This window comes from Ursus americanus, chromosome 22 (assembly GCF_024610735.1).
Source record: "Ursus americanus isolate L20-20 chromosome 22, mUrsAme1.1.p, whole genome shotgun sequence".
Taxonomy (NCBI): domain Eukaryota; kingdom Metazoa; phylum Chordata; class Mammalia; order Carnivora; family Ursidae; genus Ursus; species Ursus americanus.
In genome coordinates, this window is record NC_142148.1 from 50,480,778 (window position 1) to 50,501,933 (window position 21,156).

Here is a 21,156-nt window from a genome sequence, read left to right on the forward strand (position 1 = left end):
TTCAAAATCCATGCAGAAAACGTACATTAACTAATTCCTCCAGCACTGCAACATTTCTGAGCTTGTATCTATCATTGTGCATACTGCATCCAAACACTTTCCTTACAAAGAAACTATCTCAATACGAGGCCTTCGAAGAGCAGAAAAATCACGCTTGTAGCCGGGGGCAGGGTGCTCCTCCGGAACCTCTTCTCTACAGGCGTGAGCACTTGGCCTACACCGGCTTCAAGCACCCACGTTCTCCTCGCCATGTTCCACAGCCGTACTCCAGAGCAGTCTTCCCTAACAGGGCTCTCATGCTTCCCCCACTTCCTTGCTACCTCCTGTTCTTAGTAATGGTTCAAGCTTGGCTCCTGGATCCCCTGTGATGAGCCCTGCTAGGCAATGCGCCCTGTACTGGATCCCTGAGCCCTGGGACGGTTACAGATGCTGAAGCGTCATGTCTGTTCCCCTGAAAGCACTTTCCAACTTGAAAGAGGTGTGACAACAGCGCCTAGCCCTCTGTGATGTCTAGAGACAGACAGGGAAAGCTCCTTGTTACCAGAGGAAACGAAGAAGCTGCACCCAGTGGGCTAAGAGGTAAACCGAGAGGCTGAGAGACCAAGTCAAGGAAGGAGGTGCCAAACGCACGACCTGGTCAAAGGAAGAACCTCTCTCTGCACCCCAGTGCAGTGATGGGGGGAGGAAATGCCTGCTGAGAGGGAGTTCCACAGAGCTTATAAAGAAAGGAGGTGCAGGCAGGACACGCAAGGAACTCATGGCATTTTGCTGAAAAGGGAGAATGAAGACATGGGGACCCACCTGCAGAGAAGGCAGGGACTTCTGCTGGCCCTGTGCATGGCACATGAAAGCCACACAACAGATATACCAACTGGAAACAGGTCAGGTCAGGTTTTGCAGATGTTCACTGAATACATGACTAAAATCTCACTGTACTCGAACACAGTATATACTCAGCCTCTACTAAATAAGAAAAAACCTGGGGCGCCTGGCTGGCTCAATCTGTAGAGCATGAGACTCGAACTCAGGGTTGTGAGTTCAAGGCCCACATCGGGGGTAGTGTTTACTTAAAAAAAAAAAAAAAGGCAAAATTGAGTCTAGTATTACAAGATAAAAAACAAAAAGCCTTTTACTTAATATTGCCAATGTGCTAGCCACCTAAGCAGTTTTTTATATACATTACTCACTTAATGTAATCCCGATACAAATCCTAACAAGTACACATTAACCCTCCCAACACAGGAGAGAAAAACGAAGACATAAAAATGAGGGAGGAGCAGGGTCTGGATGGACCACCCTCCTCAATAAGCAGCTAGAAAACTGCACAGAACATGGGAAGCAGCTGCTTTTACCCCGACACACGCAGCACCTCACCATGACCTCTGAAGGAGGGGACAGATGGAGTGAGACCTGGCTCTCTGCCAGGGGGCAGTTTCTGGACAGCAGCACAGGGACGGTAACCCAAACAGAGCCTGATGAGCTCAAGAAGAACAGAGAGGCAGGACAACTAGAATTTGCCAGAAGTCGTGCAGAGAAAAAGTTCCAAATTCTCCATGGAACTCCCCTTGAACATTTGGGTATTTGAATTCATTCGTTCATTAAAATAGTCCTGTCCAGTGGTTCACAAAGAAAAAATTAATGTTTTTAATGGGCTTGGATCATCATCTTAACATTTCAGTCTCTTAAAACTAACTCCAGAACTTAGTGTGAAAAATTAAGTTAGGAGGGGCTACGGTATCACGGTGCTGAGACAGAGGTCTGGGCTGGCTTCAAATCCAGCTCCACGAACATGCGGTTAACATGCCAACAGGACATTTAACCTAGTTGTGAACACCAGTGTGCTGACAGCAGGACAGCAGTGACTTCACAGGACTATCACACGGATTGAATATAAAAACATATACAAAGACAATGTGATCTAGAATGTGCTACATACACAACGAGGAAGCCAATGCCAATGATTCATTTGGTCATGAACACTTGTCCACCAGGCAGCAGGAACTGATGTGCTCGGTCTGAGGGTCTGATCTGCAACCCCACCCCACACGGCAGCTCCCAGGAGTAGCCTCATCTGGGGGCGCAGACAGTGAGCGGCTGCACGACTTGCCCCAGACCCTGCGACTCCCTGTGCTGGCTCACAGTCTGTCTTTCCCTTCCGCACTAGACACCCGCCAATCCGAGGACGGTCCACGGACTAGCAGCACAGGCATCCTATCATCAAGAGGCTGTAAGAGCCCTACCACAAACCTACTTAAGAAGAGTCTGTGCTTTAGAGACGCCTCGGGGGGGGCTCAGTTGGTGAAACATCTGCCTTTGGCTCAGGTCATGGTCCCGGGGTCCTGGGATCGAGCCTGGAGTCAGGTGCCCTGCTCGGCGGGCTGCTTCTGCCTCTCCCCTCTACTTGTGCTCTCGCTTGTGCGCTTACTCTCTCCAATAAATAAAATCTTAAAAAAAAAAAAAAAAAAGAATCTGTACTTCAACAAAACTACCATGAGATCCCTATGCAAGTTTTGTCTGGGAGCCACAACATTAGGTACCTGTATCAAAACAAAGAAACGTTCTAATTTTCTTTACTGTATTTATTTACTTCCCACCTACTCATTCATCCCCTCGCCCCAACCAAAACGTATTATAGTAGACTATAAGGTGCTTTCCTGGGCATCAGGGTATCAGGACAGACTGATACTAGGAAAGAGACAGACTGGTCATCAGGACAGAGCAGGACACAGGAAATAGCCCCTGCCCCTATGGCCCTTATAAGAAAGACCAGCACAGACAAGTACATGAAGAACATGGTGTTAGGGGTGATGCCGGGAAAACAGGTACCGCCCAGACATGGGGCATGGTCGAGTTCCTAGAATATGAGTTCCAAGCCGGGATCTTGAGAATGGGTACGTCTAAAGTTACACCCAACAAAAGACATGGCTGCAGGTGTATGTTAGTGATCCAGGGAGTCAATGCAAAGGTCAACACGGCTTTAATTCAAACAGCAGAGAAGCTAGACAAGGCCCAGCTCCAGAGGCAGGTGGGGAGCCTGAACGGTCTTAGGATTTGCACCTGGGCAGCAATTAAGCCCATACAGACCAATCTGAAAGCTTCTGTTATAATCCTGACAGCACTAACTATGGCCCAAGAAGTGGAAAGATTTGAGAGCTATAAAAAAATCAAGAGGACAGGGAGTGACTAGATTGCCCACATACAATTAAAGGAAAGTCAGCAACCATTTTTCTTGCTCAGGTAACTGAGTGGAAAAGTGATACCATTCCATGGAGATATAGAACACAAGAGGGGCAGAAACTGTCAGAGAAATGAGGATGAGCAAGAAACAGAAGAGTTACTTCGGTTTGGTATTTGTTACTGGGAACAATACAGCCCCACATGCCTGAACTCATGCGAATAGAGATGCTTCCTGCTTGGAGTCAAGGAGTGGGGAGCAGGGAGCTGGACTTCTGGAAGCTAACTCTGGGAAACGGAATAAGGCTTGGTGGACCCCATCTGCTCTCAGGCTGGGGGGTGAAGGGGGAGGCATCTGATATTCTGACTGGGGCACTTTGAAGTCTTTCAAAAAACCCCTATAATTTCACAGCTATAACAGAGTCTTTGTACTCCTAAGAAAGAGACGTAAATTTACCTTTGGGAAAATATTTCCATAGGTTCTTTCTTTGGCGAGCATTTTGCAAAAGCAAAACAGCATAATGACAAAGACTCCCAATGTGGAGTTAAACTGCTGTGCCTAATAAAAGAGCAATTTCCCTACTATACAAACACTGACCTGGACCTCATCATGGTAAAAGCTGCTCCTGAGACAGGAAGGTTTGCACCTAGACTCAGGGCTTCCAGAGGTTTCTGTAGGTAATTGTTGATGCAACATTACCATGCCAGGACTGTTCTAAAAACTTAAAAATGAAATAATTTAATCCTCATAATAACCTTATTTTGGGGGGCGCCTGGGTGGCTCAGTAAGTTAAGTGTCTGCCTTCGGCTCAGGTCATGATCCAGGGTTCTGGGATCAAGTCCCACATCGGCAAGGAGCCTGCTTCTCCCTCTGCCTGTCCCTCCCCCTGCTTGGGTTCTCTCTCTCTCTGACAAAATAAATAAAATCTTAAAAACAAAACAAAGCAAAAGACCTTCTTTTTCCCCACCTTCCACATGTGGGAACAGAGAGAAGTGACCCGCCCAAGGCCACATGCCTCCTACATGAGCCTCACAGCCAGGCAGTCTACCTCAAGACTGGGCTCTTGCTTGCCAAGCCCTGCTGCTGCTGGATTCCCATCCTCTCTTGAAAACACTGTCACTGGCGGGTCTCACTCCTGCGTGGCAACACACAGTGGAGTGGCAACAGGTATTCGCCCATCATGTTGTTACCACACACCCCTGTCCTGGGCCAAGGGTCAGCTGGATATGCTATTGCTACTGCCCGCTTTTCCATGGCCACAATGCTTCATGTAGTCATCCAGCCATGCCTGTCCCCCAGGGGCAAATGAATGTGCCACACCACCCTTAGATTAGTTAAGTTGAAAATACTTACTTTACCAAGTACTAGGCTAGGCACTGGAACAGATGTGTGGATATATATATATGACCCTACCCTGCAGAGCTCTCAGCCTAGTCAAGGGAGATACACACATGTGACTAATTACAACTGTAATAAATATTACTAAAAAATGGCAAGAGTAGGAAGAGTTGTAAAGGAAGAGACCTCACCCCTTCCACAGTTAGAACGTCACAGCTGCACAGGTGCCGCAAGGCCGCAAGGAGGCTGTCTTGCCACGGGAAGGGCGGAGGAGGAGAGGCCCAAGGGGTAGCCACGGGGCTTCAGTATCCAGGAACCTGCAATCTGGAAACCCTTACCCTTTGCTTCCAGAAAATGTCCTTGTATCAGATCTTTGATGATTTAATCCTTTTGTCTCTTTCTACAACTCTTATTATTTGGATGTTGGACCTTCTCAACTCATCCTACTTGCTTTCTTTTCTCCCTCATTTTTCTTTCCTACACATGTTCTGAGAGATATCTTCCACATTATTTCCCACTGCTCTTACTGAGTTTATGTCTACTTTGGTGCTTTCAATTTTCCTCTTCTTTGAATGCACTTTTTGAAAGAATTCTAGGGGTGCCTGGGTGACGCAGCTGGTTAAAGCATCTGACTCTTGGTTTTGGCTCAGGTCGTGATCTCAGGGCTGTCGGAGCGAGCCCTGCGTCAGGCTCTGCGCCCAGCAGCAGAGTCTGCTTGGGACTCTCTCCACCTCTCCCTTTGCCAACCCCCCAAAAATAAATAAATAAATCCTAAAAAGAAAAAAAAAAAGGATTCTGTTGGTCTTTCATGGATGCAGTTCTACTGACATTTAAATTTTTTATCTTCTTTTAGCTTCTTTCTGCTTGTGGTTTCCTCTTTGTTACTCAAAACTGTTTTCTCTCTCTGTTTTGGCTTCACATTTTGAAAGCAAAGGCTGTCTTTATTTTTTTTATCGAAATATAATTGGCATACAACAAATTAGTATTAGGTGTACATGTAATGATTTGACATTTGTATACAATATGAAATGATCACCATAACAAGTCTAGTTACCACTTGTCACCATAAAAAGTCACCCAAAAAAAGAACTTTTTTCTTGTGATGAGAGTTTTTAAGATTTACTCTCTCGGCATCTTTCAGGTATACACTACAATATTATCAACTACAGGGAGCATGCTGTACGTTATAGCCCCACAACTTATTGATAACTGGAATTCTGTACCTCTTGACCCCCTCACCCATTTCGCCCACCCCTCCAAGCCCCCCTTGAGCAACCACCGTTCTTTTCTCTGTATCTAGTTTTATTTGTTCGTTTGTTTTGGTTTTTTTGGTTCCACTCGTTACTGAGATCACAAGGTATTTGTCTTTCTCTGAAAGATTAGTCTTATTTCATGTAGCATAATGTCCTCACAATCCATCCCATGTTCTTGCAAATGGCAAGATTTCATTTTAATGGCGGAATAATACTACACGGTATGTATTTATATGTGTGTGTACGAACGCACACACAATCTTCTCCACCTATTCACTCATTAATGGACACTTGGGTTGCTTCCATGTCTTGGCTATTGGAAATAATCCTGTAGTACACATATATCTGTTCAAATTAGTATTTTCACTTTCTTTGGATAAATACCTCATAGTGAAACAGCTGGATCATATGGTTAATTCTACTTTTAATTTCTTGAGGAACTTCCATACTGTCTCCACAGTGGCTGCACCAGTTTGTATTCCCACCAGCAGTGCATGAGGGCTCCTTTCTCTCCACATCCTCAGCAACACTTGTTATTCTCGTCTTCGTGATCACAGCCATTCTGACAGGTGTGAGGTGATACCTCACGGTCATTTTGATTCGCATTTCCCTGACGATGAATGATGCTGGGCATATTTTCACGTATCTGTTGGCCATCCGGATGTCCTCTTTGGAGAAATGTCTACTCAGATCCTCTGCCCATTTTTTTCAACACTTTTTTTTTTGGTATCGAGTTGTATGAGTTGCTTATATATTTTAAATATTAGTCCTTTATTAGATATATGATTTACAAATATTTTCTCCCATTCTTCAGGCTGCCCTTTTCTTGCCCTTTGGTTGATGGTTTCCTTTGCTGCACGGAAATTTTTAGTTTGGTGTTGTCCCACTTGTTTCTTCTTGCTGTGCTGCAGACGCTGTCTTTAAACACCTGGTTGTCGAGGAGCCCTGTACATGCGGGCGACCTGATGATCTCTGCGCTGAGCAGAGAATCAGCTGCTTGGCTAGAGACCCCAGAACGTTAGTCTGCCTTTTCTCTTGGACCAGTCCCCTTATAAAAGAACGTTTCCATCTCCTGCTAAGATCAGGTAAAAGACTCCTCACAGGATTCTGGGAGCCAAAGAGAAAGAAAGTGTGGCTAACTTCACTTAATCCCCAATTTTGAGTGCAAGAATGCAATTTCCAGGGGCGCCTGCGTGGCACAGCGTTAAGCGTCTGCCTTCGGCTCAGGGCGTGATCCCGGCATTATGGGATCGAGCCCCACATCAGGCTCCTCTGCTATGAGCCTGCTTCTTCCTCTCCCGCTCCCCCTGCTTGTGTTCCCTCTCTCGCTGGCTGTCTCTATCTCTGTCAAATAAATAAATAAAATCTTAAAAAAAAAAAAGAATGCAATTTCCATAGTAACGCTGTTAACAACCTACGATGGGGAAAATAATGTACTACAATAGCATTTCAACTATTATGGCTTTGACGACTTTCAGTGGTTAGGCAGGCACATCCCTTGGATTATCAAGACTATTAAAGCATCTCTGCCTTGAGCCATCCATTTACTTTCTATGGGCAAGACACCCTAGAGATTATAGGACACCTAAAACTTCACCTAAATCACACAAATAAACCTTTAAAAGAATGAGCCCAATCTAGTCCCTGAGCCTATAACTGAAGAAGGCTGTGAATTCTACCGAAGAGACAAGTCTCAGTGACGGTTCCAGAGGCCGTGACTTCTGAGCAAGATCCCGACTGAGAAGCAGTGCGTGTTACTAATGTTAAAGACTATACCTGCCTCCCCCGCTCCCAACAAGTGACTCTTAAATTATTAGAGGCTCCTTGTCTGCAGAGCACAAGCAGTAACACCCACCATCCTAGAGGAGATAATGAAGGTAGAGTGCTTATTACCAAGATATATTAGAGACGATGTCAGCATCCAATCCGCGGCAGCAGTGCTTAGGAGGGATAACCTGAATTCTCTAGGCCGATGAAAGGGAAATGCTAAGATTGTTTTCAAAATGGAAAGCCTAAAAGGCCCCCCCCATTTAATTAATACTTCAAAAGTCCCATCATAGCCCTAAAAAGCATCTTTCCTGCCACACTTCAAAGCTTTATGAATCCTTGTCAAAAAAAGAAAACAACAGACTATCATTCCCACTATGATACTATCTGGTATGTTTGAAATCTGTAATTAAACCCAATGACCAAATGAAGCACAAGTGTTCCAAGAATTTTCCGCTAAACCTTGCCCTATAAAAAGACAATATGCATTTTTCTAAACTGAAAATATACCAGCAGTACACCATTCCATCATGATCTTACATAAAAGTTAAAACAAACAGAATACCCGACAGTCTGATATTATCTTCTCAATGATTCTGTCAACTTTACAATAGGTAAGATTTTCACAGTAGAAAAGTAAAGTTAGTATATGATATTCTGGAAGTATTTTGTTTCTCTTAAAAAAATTTGAAATGGTTAACAAAACAGACCTTGGGGGAAATACAACATACGGCCTCATCCTGCTTAACAAGGTCCTAAGTTTTTTCCTTGGTTTTTGTTTGTTTGCTTTTAATATAAGACAGACTACGTATATCTTTCAATACAACATTTTTCTGGCCAACATAAATATAAGGAAAGTTTATATTCACGTCCCCTAAACTCATTACATAACATTAAACAAGACTGTGTGAAAAAGTCTCAAGCTGCAATCCAAATAAAATCTGCAGGTCACTGAAACCACCTACAGTCTGAAAAGCAAGGTGTCCGAAAATCAGGGGAACCCTCCCTGTGGAAGTGACTGCTGCAGAGCTCTTTCTTCCGGCAACATCCTGACACCTCTCACAGCACCGCACAGAGACATTACAGTATAAGCGATGGGGGTGTAAACACAGCTCCGGTCTGAAATGTTTCCACCTGCAGCATCAGCCACTGACGGAAGCTCATCAGATGTTCCCAGCAGCAGAGCCACACAGAAGGAAGCACTGGGCCTCTCTGGCACCCGCTCCAGTCCGACTCTGCAGGAGCCGCCCTTCATCCCCTGAATCCCTGCCCAGCGGCTCTCGGCCCCCTTCCTCAACATTCAAGCCTCAATTCTTCTCCTTGCTCCCTGGTTCTAGGAAATGGTTTCCTTTTCTGTTATAAGTTTTTGTCTGCATTTTTTTCTAACAAATTCCTTTAACGCTGTACCACTTTATTACACGTGTAATATTAGGGTATTTTTAAGCATTTAAAATCTCGTATCTCAGATTTTATATATACTCTTTTCCCTGGGCTTTAGGAACCTGGCTTAAGATACCGTGTTGATGCGTCTGATCTTCCCTTTCCAAACTGAGCACAATGCCAGACCTCCAGAGCTGCATCGCTGCGTGGGGGCTGCACACACGGTCCAATTCTGCTAGTCTGGACTGGAGCCTAACGTGTGAGATGCACAAATCCCGAGCGCAGAGCTCCACGGCTTTCTACATGAGCACACGCATACATGCGTGTGTGCATCCCCATCCCTGGAATACAACTCCACAAGACATAACACATTCCTGTTGCTGCTTTACAGCCCTTTGTGACTAGTACCTCGCCACCAAATGGGACTAAGACTCCCAGTACTGCCACGAGAGATTAGTGTCCCTAACTTTACATAACACTGGTCATGCAAACGGAAACGTAAGGGGACACCTCCCAGCTTGTTCTATGAGAATGGCGGTACTTGAAATGAGAGCACCACAAAAAGGTCACAAGAAAAAAAATGACAGATTGATACCCCCACGCAAATAGATACAGATTTCCTAAACAAAATATTGCCTATCGATCTAACAATATATAAAAGGATAATACAACATGATCAAGTGGGATTTACCTCAGAAATGCAAGGCTGATTCAACAATCGAAACGTAATTCACCCATTATTTTATAAAACAGAAAATTTCTACAAGCAATTCAATACACACCGAAAAAGCACTTGACAAAATGCAACACCCTCTCACGATTTAAAAACAAAAACAAAAACACAACACCTCTCAGAAAACCAGGAGTTAAAAGGAAAATTTTTACATTCAGCGGAGGACCTCTACCAAAACAAAGACAAAACGAGGACTAAACCCTACTCGACACTGAGAACTTGCTCCCTGAGGCCAGCACATGACAAGAACACTGTAATGAAGGTGCCGGTCAAGGCGAGAGGGCAAGACAGAGAAATAAAAGACATAAAGATTGGACAGAAAAGGTTATTTTCAGATTACACGAGCATAGATTTCTTTGGATTTTCTACTTGCTCCAGTAAACCACCAGAACCAATAAGTGAATTTATATTAAGGCCACGAGATAAACGAACAAGGTGAACCACTGCCACACATAAGCCAAGCGCTGCCCCTTACAACAGCGTTGGAACAGCACGAAGCCCTCCAAACTGAGACGTACCGCACACAACTGAGGGAGCTCACAGACCTCGCTACCTGGACAGGTTGACCAGAAGTCACACTATTGTTCACAGGCCAGTTCGCCCAAATCGATGCACAGATGTGACAGGGCCCCAGGTGAAACAGAAGGGAACCCGAAGCCTGTCAGCTGCGGAAGCTGCTGTCACTGGCAAAGCACCGCCCCCTGACCAAAGACTCCGCCGCAGACTGTGCGCAGAGGGCGACACGGACACACACTCCGGAGCGTCAGAGCACAGGAAAGAAGCCAACGGCACGCTGGTCTTCACGCTCAAAGGAAAAACTTACCACCACTGCTTGGTTTTCAACATCAAACTCCTATACAACATTTAGAATAGGACTCATTTTCTACAACTTTTCAGGAAGAATGGTATAGAAATGCCGACATGTATCATCTGAAGAAGGTAAAGAAGATAATGTAGACGGGCACATAAACCTCCGCTCTGGGAGCTACAGTCAATCACACTACCATTTATACAAATATTACTCAAAGGCAAAACAAAACCACTCAGTGATAATTGTTTCAAAATGGATTTTTCTCTTTAACTGAAAACAGATAAAGTTATGAAATACAGAAAACTGTTAAATTTACAATAAATTCCTAATAGTTTGAACAATTACAGATGAATTTGAAAGGAAAGATTTGTGAAATCTGCTTTAAAAACTCAGTGTCACTAACCATTCAGGCACTACAAAGAAGTTTTTTTAATTTTCACAAAAACCTCCATGACCCTTCTCATCTGCCTCTAGTGATGTGAACCTCTGTCTCTGCAAGCAGACAAGGTGACTAAATCCATCAATCTACTCATCGGCTCACTACAGGAGTCTAGTAGTGTGAGGCCCTGGGGGTGCAGCATTAATCTGGAATGAGCAGTTCCTTGCCTGGTGGGGGGCGGTGCATTTCACTGCAGGACAGCAAACAGCGCAAACAAGTAGACCCCAGAGTGTGCCGGCTGGTGAGAAGGGCGAGCAGGAGCGGGCGCCGGGACAGATGGGGACAGTGGTGCCGGGAGGAGGGTGATCGGGGGGACGACACACTCTACGGGTTCATATAATTACTGCTCAACCAGGAGACTGGGGGCGGGGGCCATGACAGACGGACGGAAGCCTGCGATAAAGCATCAGCTGGTGCACACATTTCCTGGCGCGCGCTACGTGAAACGAAAGGTCCTACGTGAAACGAAAAGCTCTAAAACTGCACATGAAAAGAACACGGGGAAACCAGCGGCTTCTTCTCCAAACACAATGAGGAAAGTGAAACAATCTGAGAGACAAATTATAATACCCACCATATTATTTCTGTGCATGAGGAAGTTGATGTTAATAATATCCAAACTAGGGCTGAAAGGGGGCTCACTGTACTCTCTCGGTTAAGACCTCAGAAGCAAAGGTGAGCCCTTCACGGAGAACACGCTGGCCAGGCTGTGCTCCCGTCTCTGTCCAAGCACTGCCCTACTGCGGTGCTCCACCCTGCACCATGTGTTCAGTCCCCTAGCCCAGCCCGCCTCTTTGCAGCACCAGAAAGGCCTACTTAACACGAACTCCCCTCTTCTGCACACCTACCACATGCTGGGGGCGCAAGCACATTCCACTGACGCTTACCAACAATTCGGATTGACAAGGAAAGGAGCACACACTAGGAATCTAAGCTAGAATGGCTTGGTGGTTTCCAGGGTGTCCCCAGGTACAGGGGAAAGGCACTGGTGACCAGGCAGCGGGGGACAGAGGTAGACAAGGTGTGCAAAGCCAAATGGTGGGTGAGCCTCCCAGGAAAAGAGAGAACAGTGTCAAGTGGGTGGACAGGGATAAGACAAAAAGGCTGGAACCACACCTGGGGAGCACAGATCTTTAGGGGCAGGGTAAAGGCTTACAAGAGCCCCGCCCTCACCCCTTAGAGACAGTGGGCGGAGGAGCAAGCCTTCCCTACTCACCTCTCTCCACGAACCTTAACGCAGCCTCCAACTATAATCAGCAGGAAAGCCCATGTTTGCCTAAACACTCCACACACAAGTTCATTTCCCAGTGCCTTTGCCCCCAGAATTCCTACAGTATGGAAGACTCTCCCCACCGTCTCCACCGGCATGAAACAGCACCTCCTTTAGAAAAATGCCCCAGATTTCAACAATTCGGGATTATTTTCACTCAACAATCACTGAGTGCTGATAACATGTCAGATCACATGGATTCAAAAAGCAGTAACGTTAGAACCTGGCCCACGAGAACTGACAACCAAGGAAGTGAGACAAGCAAATAAAGAAAGTTGAATGAGTTACCAGCTAAGCCTGTGTGTGCAGAGCTGATGCACAAAGATGCCAAAGCCCAGCCCTGTGGTCCAAATGAGAGAGAGGGAGACAGGCAGACACACACACACACACACAGCCATGCCCTAGGGCAGAACCCTCAAAGTTTCCCCTTTAAAAAGAATGAATGTTCCAAGCAGAAAAGGAGAAACAAAAGCATAACGGGGGGGGGGGGGGGTGGCATGAAGAGGCACCAGCCGGCAGTGCTGAGGCTGGAGCCCTTCAGAGCCGAGCTGAGGGCAAGGCCCGTGCAGAGGAGGCAGTGTCTCACAACATCGCTGGCATCAGGGCAAGCGGGGGACAGACTGGAGCTCAGCATTCATTCTCACTGAGGGGCTACTGTGTGCCAGGCACCACGAGCTGTTCCCTCATGCTGGGCACTCATAAAACTTCATCACTCTTCTGGAAAGCATTTAACACCTTTTACTGTAAACGTATAGATGTCCAGATTATTTACATAAATACAATTATAAAATAAATTCACACGCTCACATATAAATGTATTTTTAATCTGTCTTCCCCACAAGTCAATTAGCAACTTAAGCTGTCAGACCGGATGGCCACGATCCCAGAGGAGTGGCAGAGGCCCACGGAGATTAATTCCCAGGGAAGCGATCAGGCCCTGGGAGCCCAACCGAGGCCCATCTGTTGAGAGAGCTAGAATGCGGTGTGTGCTGCTATAGGAAGAGACTCAACCACCAATCTACAACTCGCACCACTGCACGATGACTGCCTAGGCCGCCTCAGTGACGGGATATCCATAAAGATTTTTCCATGAACAAATACATGGAATCAACAGTTTAAGATGATCTCTTGGATTTAAGTGTCATGATATATTCTATGCTCAGGTTTTAAGAAAATATTAAAATTTATGACGGGGGACCCTGGCTGGCTCAGTCAGTAGAGTGTACGACTCTTGACCTCGGGGTTGTAAGTTTGAGCCCCACATTGGGTGTACAGATTACTTAAAAAATAAAATCTTTCAAAAAATAAAAAATTTATGACAGATGTTTAACGATCTGAATTTCACATTTTCCATAGAAATCTATTTAAAGGTCTTAAAGGAAGAGTCAGTAACTAAGTTAACATGTACCACCTAGCGAGGCGCCACAATACAGGCTTTGTAGGTTAACAAAAAGTAACCGATCTCGTCCCGCTCTGCTTTTTCTCACCTTCTCCACCTGGAATGCCTTTCCCCAACTACCGCGAGCCCCACTCACCATGCCCGGACCTGCTCTCTCAGGAGGACACCGTCCCCCTCCCTCTGAGCTCCCCATCACTGTCTTCCCCATCAGGATTCTCTACCTGGTCTCGCCTGCTCCTGCAGGATCTGCCCTACGCACCTCAACCCTGCTACCATGGGAGAGTAACCTGTCCAGCATGCAAGAAAACAGATGTCCCTGGGGGTGAAGACAGAAGGAATACACATGAGCAGATGGCAAATTTTATTAAGAGGCCTTACTGTCAGGGAGAGTGAGAACTCTTAAGAATATCAAGCAAACAGGAAAAAAAAAAAGTGGCAACTGTTAAGCTCAAGAAAACAGGAAAACAAAAAGTTGAACTAAAAGGGAATATAATCATGCTACATTCACCAGCTCAATAGTGAGCAACATTAACAAAGTCAAAACAATTCGCCAAATTATGGTTCTAAACAAAAATTGTGCTACAACTATGTGGGGAAAGATGGGAGTTCAAAATGTAACTTTTTCTAAAAGTGACGCATCGATGGCCCTGCCTCTACATAGATATTGCTGGGAACCGTGGACAGAAATGCTACAAGAAACAGATAAGCAGGATTCCAGGCAGCTCTGGGAGGCGGATGGTGGAGGCAGGACAGCAGCCCGCTGGGTTCTGCATGAACCATTCAACACTGTTTTACTTTTGAACACATGCACGTACCACCCTCTGATAGAAGTGAAATTTCTAAGTAAGAAAAAGAAACAGAATCTCTAACAGAAGCACTTCCAGCAGGACATAAGTGTTTTCCTACAATTTTACAACCACGCTACCCCCTTTCCCCTTCAACAGTGTCTCTCCACCCTCAGGACGCAGGGCAGCTGAGGACAGCGTGCATGGCCTGAGACCTGGCGTCAGCCTGCCGGCTCCGTACTCTTGAGAAAGCTACTGTAAGCTCTGAACCTGACCTTTCCCCGCCCGTGACATGAAGACACCACCACGGACCTCAGGGACCCGGCTGCGTTGCTCAGCACCCAGATGGTAAGTGTGAGGATGACCGTACACCCTGGACCTAAGTCACCCAGATGCAATCTGTCTCACTACCCTCTCCCCCTTCACACCACCGTCCAGGCGGGCTTTCATTCTGACCACGCCCCCACACTGCGCCGAGCACTTGCCAGAGTGTCCTCCAAGTCGCCAAACCCGAAGGCCAAACCTCAGTCCTCATCATGACCTTTCCTGACACTTCAGAGAGTTGATCACATCCTCCTCCTGGACACTTCTTCCCTTCTTCCCATGGTGCCAGTGCTTGTGGTCTTCTTCACACCTGCTCTGTGCCAAACACTGCTCATGTTCGTCCTTGAGCACTTGATGGCAGAGTGACCCGAGGCTCAGGCTTGCTTGTCTTCTCTGTGCTCACTCCCTCGGTGACCACAGACCGTCACTGCGTTTTCATGGCCACTTCCAGCTCAGACTTCTCTTCCAAGCTCCAAATGCCTATTTACAACTGCCTACATGACATCTCTACTTGGATCCCTAACAGAATCACAAACTTAAAATGCCTACAGTGAGCTCCCCATCTGCCCCTCTAAACCAAGTTCCACCCACAGCCTTCCCCCCATCTAGTTGCCCAGGCCAAGAGCCTTCTAGTCAACTCAACTCCTCCCTTTGTCCTCACACCCCTTATCCAATCTGTCAGCAAATCCTACTGCTTCTACCTTTGAAATACATCCAAGGCCCAACTGCTTCTCACCACCTCCAGTTTTCCTGCTCCAATCCCAGCCTCCGCTGCTGCTCACCTGGTTCCCTGAACAGCGTGCCGATAACCTCCTGGTTGTCCTCTACTCTCCCCCACCCTCCAACCCCCACCACCAGTGTCTATTCCCAACACACTAGCCTTTCAAACCTCAGCCGAATCTCAGGGCTCAACACTGAGGGAGGGACAGCTGCCCTCCGGAGCCGACAGCCAGCACCGCCTTACCCTAGCAACTCTTTGTTTCGACAAACAGCCCCAGAACCTCACAGTTCAATCTATGTCAATTGTTCTTAGCTGCCCTGACGCTAAATAACCTATCTTTATTCATCAAATGGGGGGGTTTCAGATGGGTCTCCGGGCAACCTTCCTTTCTGTCTACTGCCTCCCCACACCCCATTAACCCTGAAAATAATCTCCATACATATCCCAGCAATTCAACTCCTCCAAAACGTTACTTTGCTTTCCTAGAATTCTGATTGTAAAACACCTCCATCCCAAGTTCTGCCTTAAGAATGCAACACCCCAAAACAAATCAAGAACCAAGAACCTGATCCATCCTGCAGGGGCTCAAGTGGACCAGGGCCCTCAGGTACATCAAGGGCCCCGGATCTCACAGGAACACCATTAAGTCGATGCTGTACAAAGCCAGGCTTACTCGTGTGGCCTCACCAGTTGTCCAGAATTGGGGGAAACAATTATAGAAACACTGGTTATAAGGTTATTTTCCTGGGTTTACATATTTTCAAACAGGGGTGGAGGGGAGGGGAGCGCCAAACTAGAAGCAGCAGATTATATCCCGGTGCTCAAAGTTCCAGTGAGCCAAGAACGGGGCTCTCAGTTCCCTGTCAGGCCTTCGTTCCGCTGCACATCACATTAAGAAGAAAAATTTTGTGTAATTTCTGCTAAATATGAAACTGTCTTGGGCTCTACATGACGAACGATTTTTAATAGCTAATGCTGATGAAAAGTTATACTTGATATTCTCCCTCTTGTTTGGATCCACTAAGAAAAGAGAACTTATTTTGTGGCAAGCATTAAACACTACTTCATCCAGCCTTTAGTGAAAACTACCCATGGGTCAAGCAGAAAACATGCAGAAACGAAATAACAAAATCTTTGCCCTTAAAGATGCAGAAACAGACTTGTACCCAATAAATATAGCCCACTGTTACAGGAAGAAACATCGAAATGTGCAGGGAGGCTGGGGAGGAGACAAGGGATGTAAACAGCTGGGCATGGCCTTCTCCAAAAGACAGCAGAGTCACACCTGGCACAGCACACAGAACAGGTGCCTCTCATAGCCAAGAAAGGGTAGAAGGAATCAGAGAAAAGGAGCAAGACTTCCAGGCCTTACTTGGAAACTGAAACTTCGTGACACAATTTTCCTTCCCTTCCCTAATACCTAATCCTGGCAGAAACAAAAGTGGGTTTGGGGGAGAAAAGAGAACAAAGGAGGAAAGTGAACTGACCCCCAGAAGGAAATGGAAAAACAATCCAGGGTCCTGCCCCTTGGACACCTAAGACAAACACAATGCCAAAGTCAAATTCAACGTAATTATAAATGATTCTGAATTCTGAATCCATGAAGTCTAAGTTTATGGGGCTTTTACACCAAAGCAATGTATTGCGAAAATCTTACCAATGCTAATACCACAAGACAGATTGATGAATCTTCTATCAACGATCTGTCCTCGATTTACCACTAGGCCTACCAGAAAGAGCAGTCTTTGGAAATAAGACAAACTGGAATAGAATCTCAATTCTATAACCTCCCAACTGTGGAGTGCAGCACAAGTGCCAAGGTTACAAATTAACAAATCACAAATAACCCAATCTCTGGGGCTTAGTTTTCCTCTCATTAAAGTGGGGGAACTGCCACCAAATAGCAATTGCTAACATTTGTGAATGCTGAGCACATTTCACATTTCTTATGGCATCTTCACCACAACCCTGGGAGAGCACCCTTTGTCAGAGGAAAGGGCTAGGTTTAAGTAGTCAGTGAAGAGTTCGCATGGAGAGAAAACTAGGTTTCGGTAGTTAGTGAAGTTAGTAAGTAAGCAGCCAAGCCAACATCTGAATCCAGAGCCCATAAGAATAAAACACAAGTAAAAAGCACAGGCTCCAAAGCCAGACTGAGTCTGAATCCCAGCTTTGCTTTTTACTAACTTAGTAACCTTTAACCTCTGTTTCAGTTATGCAAATGTGAAACAGGGGCAAAGGGTAGCCTCATTCAGGGGATTACTGCCAGAGACTCACCTAGGAGCTGGATGGCCCAGTGCTGACCCTGTTGGGCCACTCTTCTAGGGCACATGCTGCTACTGTCACAACTATCAGGGACAGGACTGTCATCCTGCCTGCCTCTCTCCACACATAAAAGGCACTAAACAACTAATATTTCTTCCCTCACCTACTCTGCAAAATCAACTAGCTTTTATTTGTTTCTAGTATATGTCAAAGAAACCTTAAGACAGATGAAAGAAAAATCAAAACAAAAGGAAAAACCAAAACACAAATGTAGCAAGAGAATTATACTCACAGTTCTGAAGGCCACGGTAACTCTGTGAAGAAATCAAACGTGGGTTTAAAGGAAATGCTCCCGGTTTCTCTTTCCTCTTTCCATAGTCCTCAGAGAACCTGACAAGGAGAGACAACATGCGCATTAAAACCCCCTTCCTTTCACTTCTTGAAGCTCTACTGAACTCACCCCTCAGCCAGTTCCATCACCTCCTACGCAAGCCTACTGGGCAACGCCTGGGATGAGGGGTGAGAAGAGGGCACCACGTCCCTGTCTTCAAACCTATTTCTACTTAAGAAACACACAGGAAGGAGCACCTGGGTGGCTCAGTCGTTAAGCGTGTGCCCTCGGCTCAGGGCGTGATCCCAGAGTCCTGGGATCGAGCCCCACATCAGGCTCCTATGCTGGGAGCCTGCTTTTTCCTCTCCCACTCCCCCTGCCTGTGTTTCCTCTCTCACTGGCTGTCTCTCTCTTTCAAATAAATAAATAAAATCTTAAAAAAAAAAAAAAAAAAAGAAATACATGTGAAGCAACTGGAAACTATTCAAACATATCAAAAATCATAAATTAACAGGGTGTGGTTGGCTAATAAGTGCACGATACAATGACAGAGTATAGACATCTGTTCCACTGCCTTCCATCAAAACTATACTACAGAGATATTTTTTAAAAATGTTCTAAACAGGGGTGCCAGGGTGGCTCAGTCTGTTAAGCATCTGCCTTCAGCTCAGGTCATGATCCCAGGGTCCTGGGATGGAGCCCCAGGTCAGGCTCCCTGCTCAACAGGGAGTCTGCTTCTCCCTCTCCCTCTGCCCCTCCCCGTTTGTGCTCTCTGCTCTCTCCCGTGTGCACACACTCACTCCCTCAAATAAGTAAATAAATAAAATCTTTTTAAAAAATGTTTGAAACAGCACAGGGAGAACTGAAAGGAGAAAAAAGCCAAGATTTTTGAAGTACTGAGGAAATCTTCTAACATGGAAGATTGAGACCCAAACAAAAAAGTAAAAAGAAGAAACCTGGAGGAGACAGAAACTATAACAGACTGAAGTAGAGTAAAGGAGGCAGCAGGCCCAAGAAAGCCAGGTCCTAATTCAGCAGTGGAACACACGGGAACCACTTCCACTTGCACAGCAGTGTCCTAGAAGACCAGAAGTGGCAGCAGCAGTGTAGACAGAACGGGGGTAAAGAAGGCATAGCCTCAAATACAGAGGAGCCGGGGAAGGCCATGGAAGCTGAAACCAGAACCTCAACGCCAGGCACAACGTGACGCCCCCTCACTCTGAAAGAAGATGGGAGGGGGCATTCCCCGGAAAAGTAGAGGCGTCTATGGACTGAAGTCACCCTGCCCAGCTGCACTGAACAGAGCTGGACTTAATGACCGTATATACAGTGAACAGTGAATTCTCCAGCTCTCCTACAACAGACCACACACGCACACCGCTGGCTTCCAGATTCTGAAGTCAGAATTGTGCCGGAAAGAGACTGGAGAATATTTCTGGGGAATCTGATCAGCTCCAAAAGACAGATCTAAAGATACTAACCCTGGGGACCCTCAACACATGGCCCACCCAGAATACCCTGATGTAAAAGTCAAAGGGCCCCACCACGTCAGACAGGAAAAGGAAGGAAACAACCTAAAAGAAACAGAGACTATACAAACTATCAATAATATAGAGGTAAGACAACACTGCAATCAATAAAGAAAAACAGGATGTTCTCCTAGAAAAATAGAAAAAGAGCCCTTGGAAATCTAAAGAACCTTTCTGAAATCAGAAATAATAAACTAAAGAAAAGGTTAAGTCAAACTGAAGTCACCTCTCTGAACAGAGAATAAAAAGACCCCCCCCAAAAAAAAGGCAGAAAAGGAGGAGCAAAGGAAGGAAGAAGAAGAAGAAGAAAAAGGTATTAAGATAATTACAACCTTAGCCCAGGACAGCCAAGTTCCGGATAATAAGACTTCCAGAAAAACAAAATAAGGAAAAGCAAGAGAGAAAACCTCAGCACAGTAATGCCAAAGAGTATTCCCAGAACTGAAAACTCCCAGTTACCAGAATGAAGGGACCCGCTGAATATGCAGCACAGTGGATGAAAACCGACCCACACAAGGTACACCATCACGATATTTCAAAAGACTTGGACAAATTGTAAAACTCCTACAAGCTTCTAAAGATGGGAGGGGGGTAAAAGTTTAGTACGAAGGAAAAATGAGAATAGCTTCTGAATTCTAAAACAGTAACATGAAAACAAGAAGGCAATGGAGCAATCTTTGAATTTATGAACAAAAATGAATTCCAATACAGAACTCTATACCCAGCGAAACCATCAATCAAGTTTCAATCATGCATGGTCCCAAAAGGTTTGCCTCCTAAGCATCCTATGTCAGAAAGCCCCTGGAGAAAGTCTTCCACCAAAACACGAGCATCAACAAAAAATGAGCAAGGCATGAGCTTCCATTAGAAGGGATAAGGGAATCCCCAGGACGACGATGAAGGGAGATTCCAGAATGGTGGCTGTGCACCAGGAGAGAGGGAAACAAGTCCAAGCCGGAGCAGTGTTGCTCAAGAGGAGGGCATGCTGAAGGCTGTCTTCAACTTGTCCAAAAACACTGTACTATCTTTTTAAAGTAATTAACGCCACCAAAAGGAAGAAGTCAGTGAAGAAAGACAAAGACAAGAGTTGCCACAAACATAAAATCCAACTCTGGACAAAAGCCAAACGATGAGAACAAAGGAACATCCAGGGACAACACAATAAAAGACCGAAGGAGCAAGCAGCTCAGAAAAGAAGAGAACGGAGATCTCCAGGAAACTGTAAGCCAGAAATCAAATGTGAAGAAGAGATGAGTCTGTATGACCATGAAGAAAAATTACTAAGAGGCTACTGGAAGGTATGGGGAAAATAGGTCTGGGGTAGAGGGGAAATAACAATAGGTATAAAAAGGGTTAAGAATGTGGGGGACTGAAGAAAGATGAGTACCCGTCATAATGCCCTGGGCACACCTCTATCACAGGACTTACCCACTGTACCATCATCACTGACTGACTTCTCTGTCTCCCTCCCTCGGCTGCAAAGACCTTTTGGAGAGGATCATTTCTCATCCAGTTATCACCCTGCAGAGTCCAGTACAACGCCTGCTACAAGGGTATACACAAAAGCAAAGGTTTTTTTTTATTTTTTTGCATTTATTTGGTTACTGAGTATCTACTACACATACCTGCTATCCTTCCG

General features: G+C 45.7%; 1 protein-coding gene across 1 annotated transcript in view; it reads right to left on the reverse strand.

Moving 5' to 3' along the window:
* Positions 1-21,156, reverse strand: part of LOC148108128 (focal adhesion kinase 1-like) — a 51,065-nt gene that overhangs the window by 28,233 nt on the left and 1,676 nt on the right. The window contains exon 2 of the mRNA XM_087853835.1: positions 17,950-18,047. The gene's annotated coding sequence lies outside the window, so the exon portion shown is untranslated. The remainder of the gene's footprint in view (positions 1-17,949; positions 18,048-21,156) is intronic.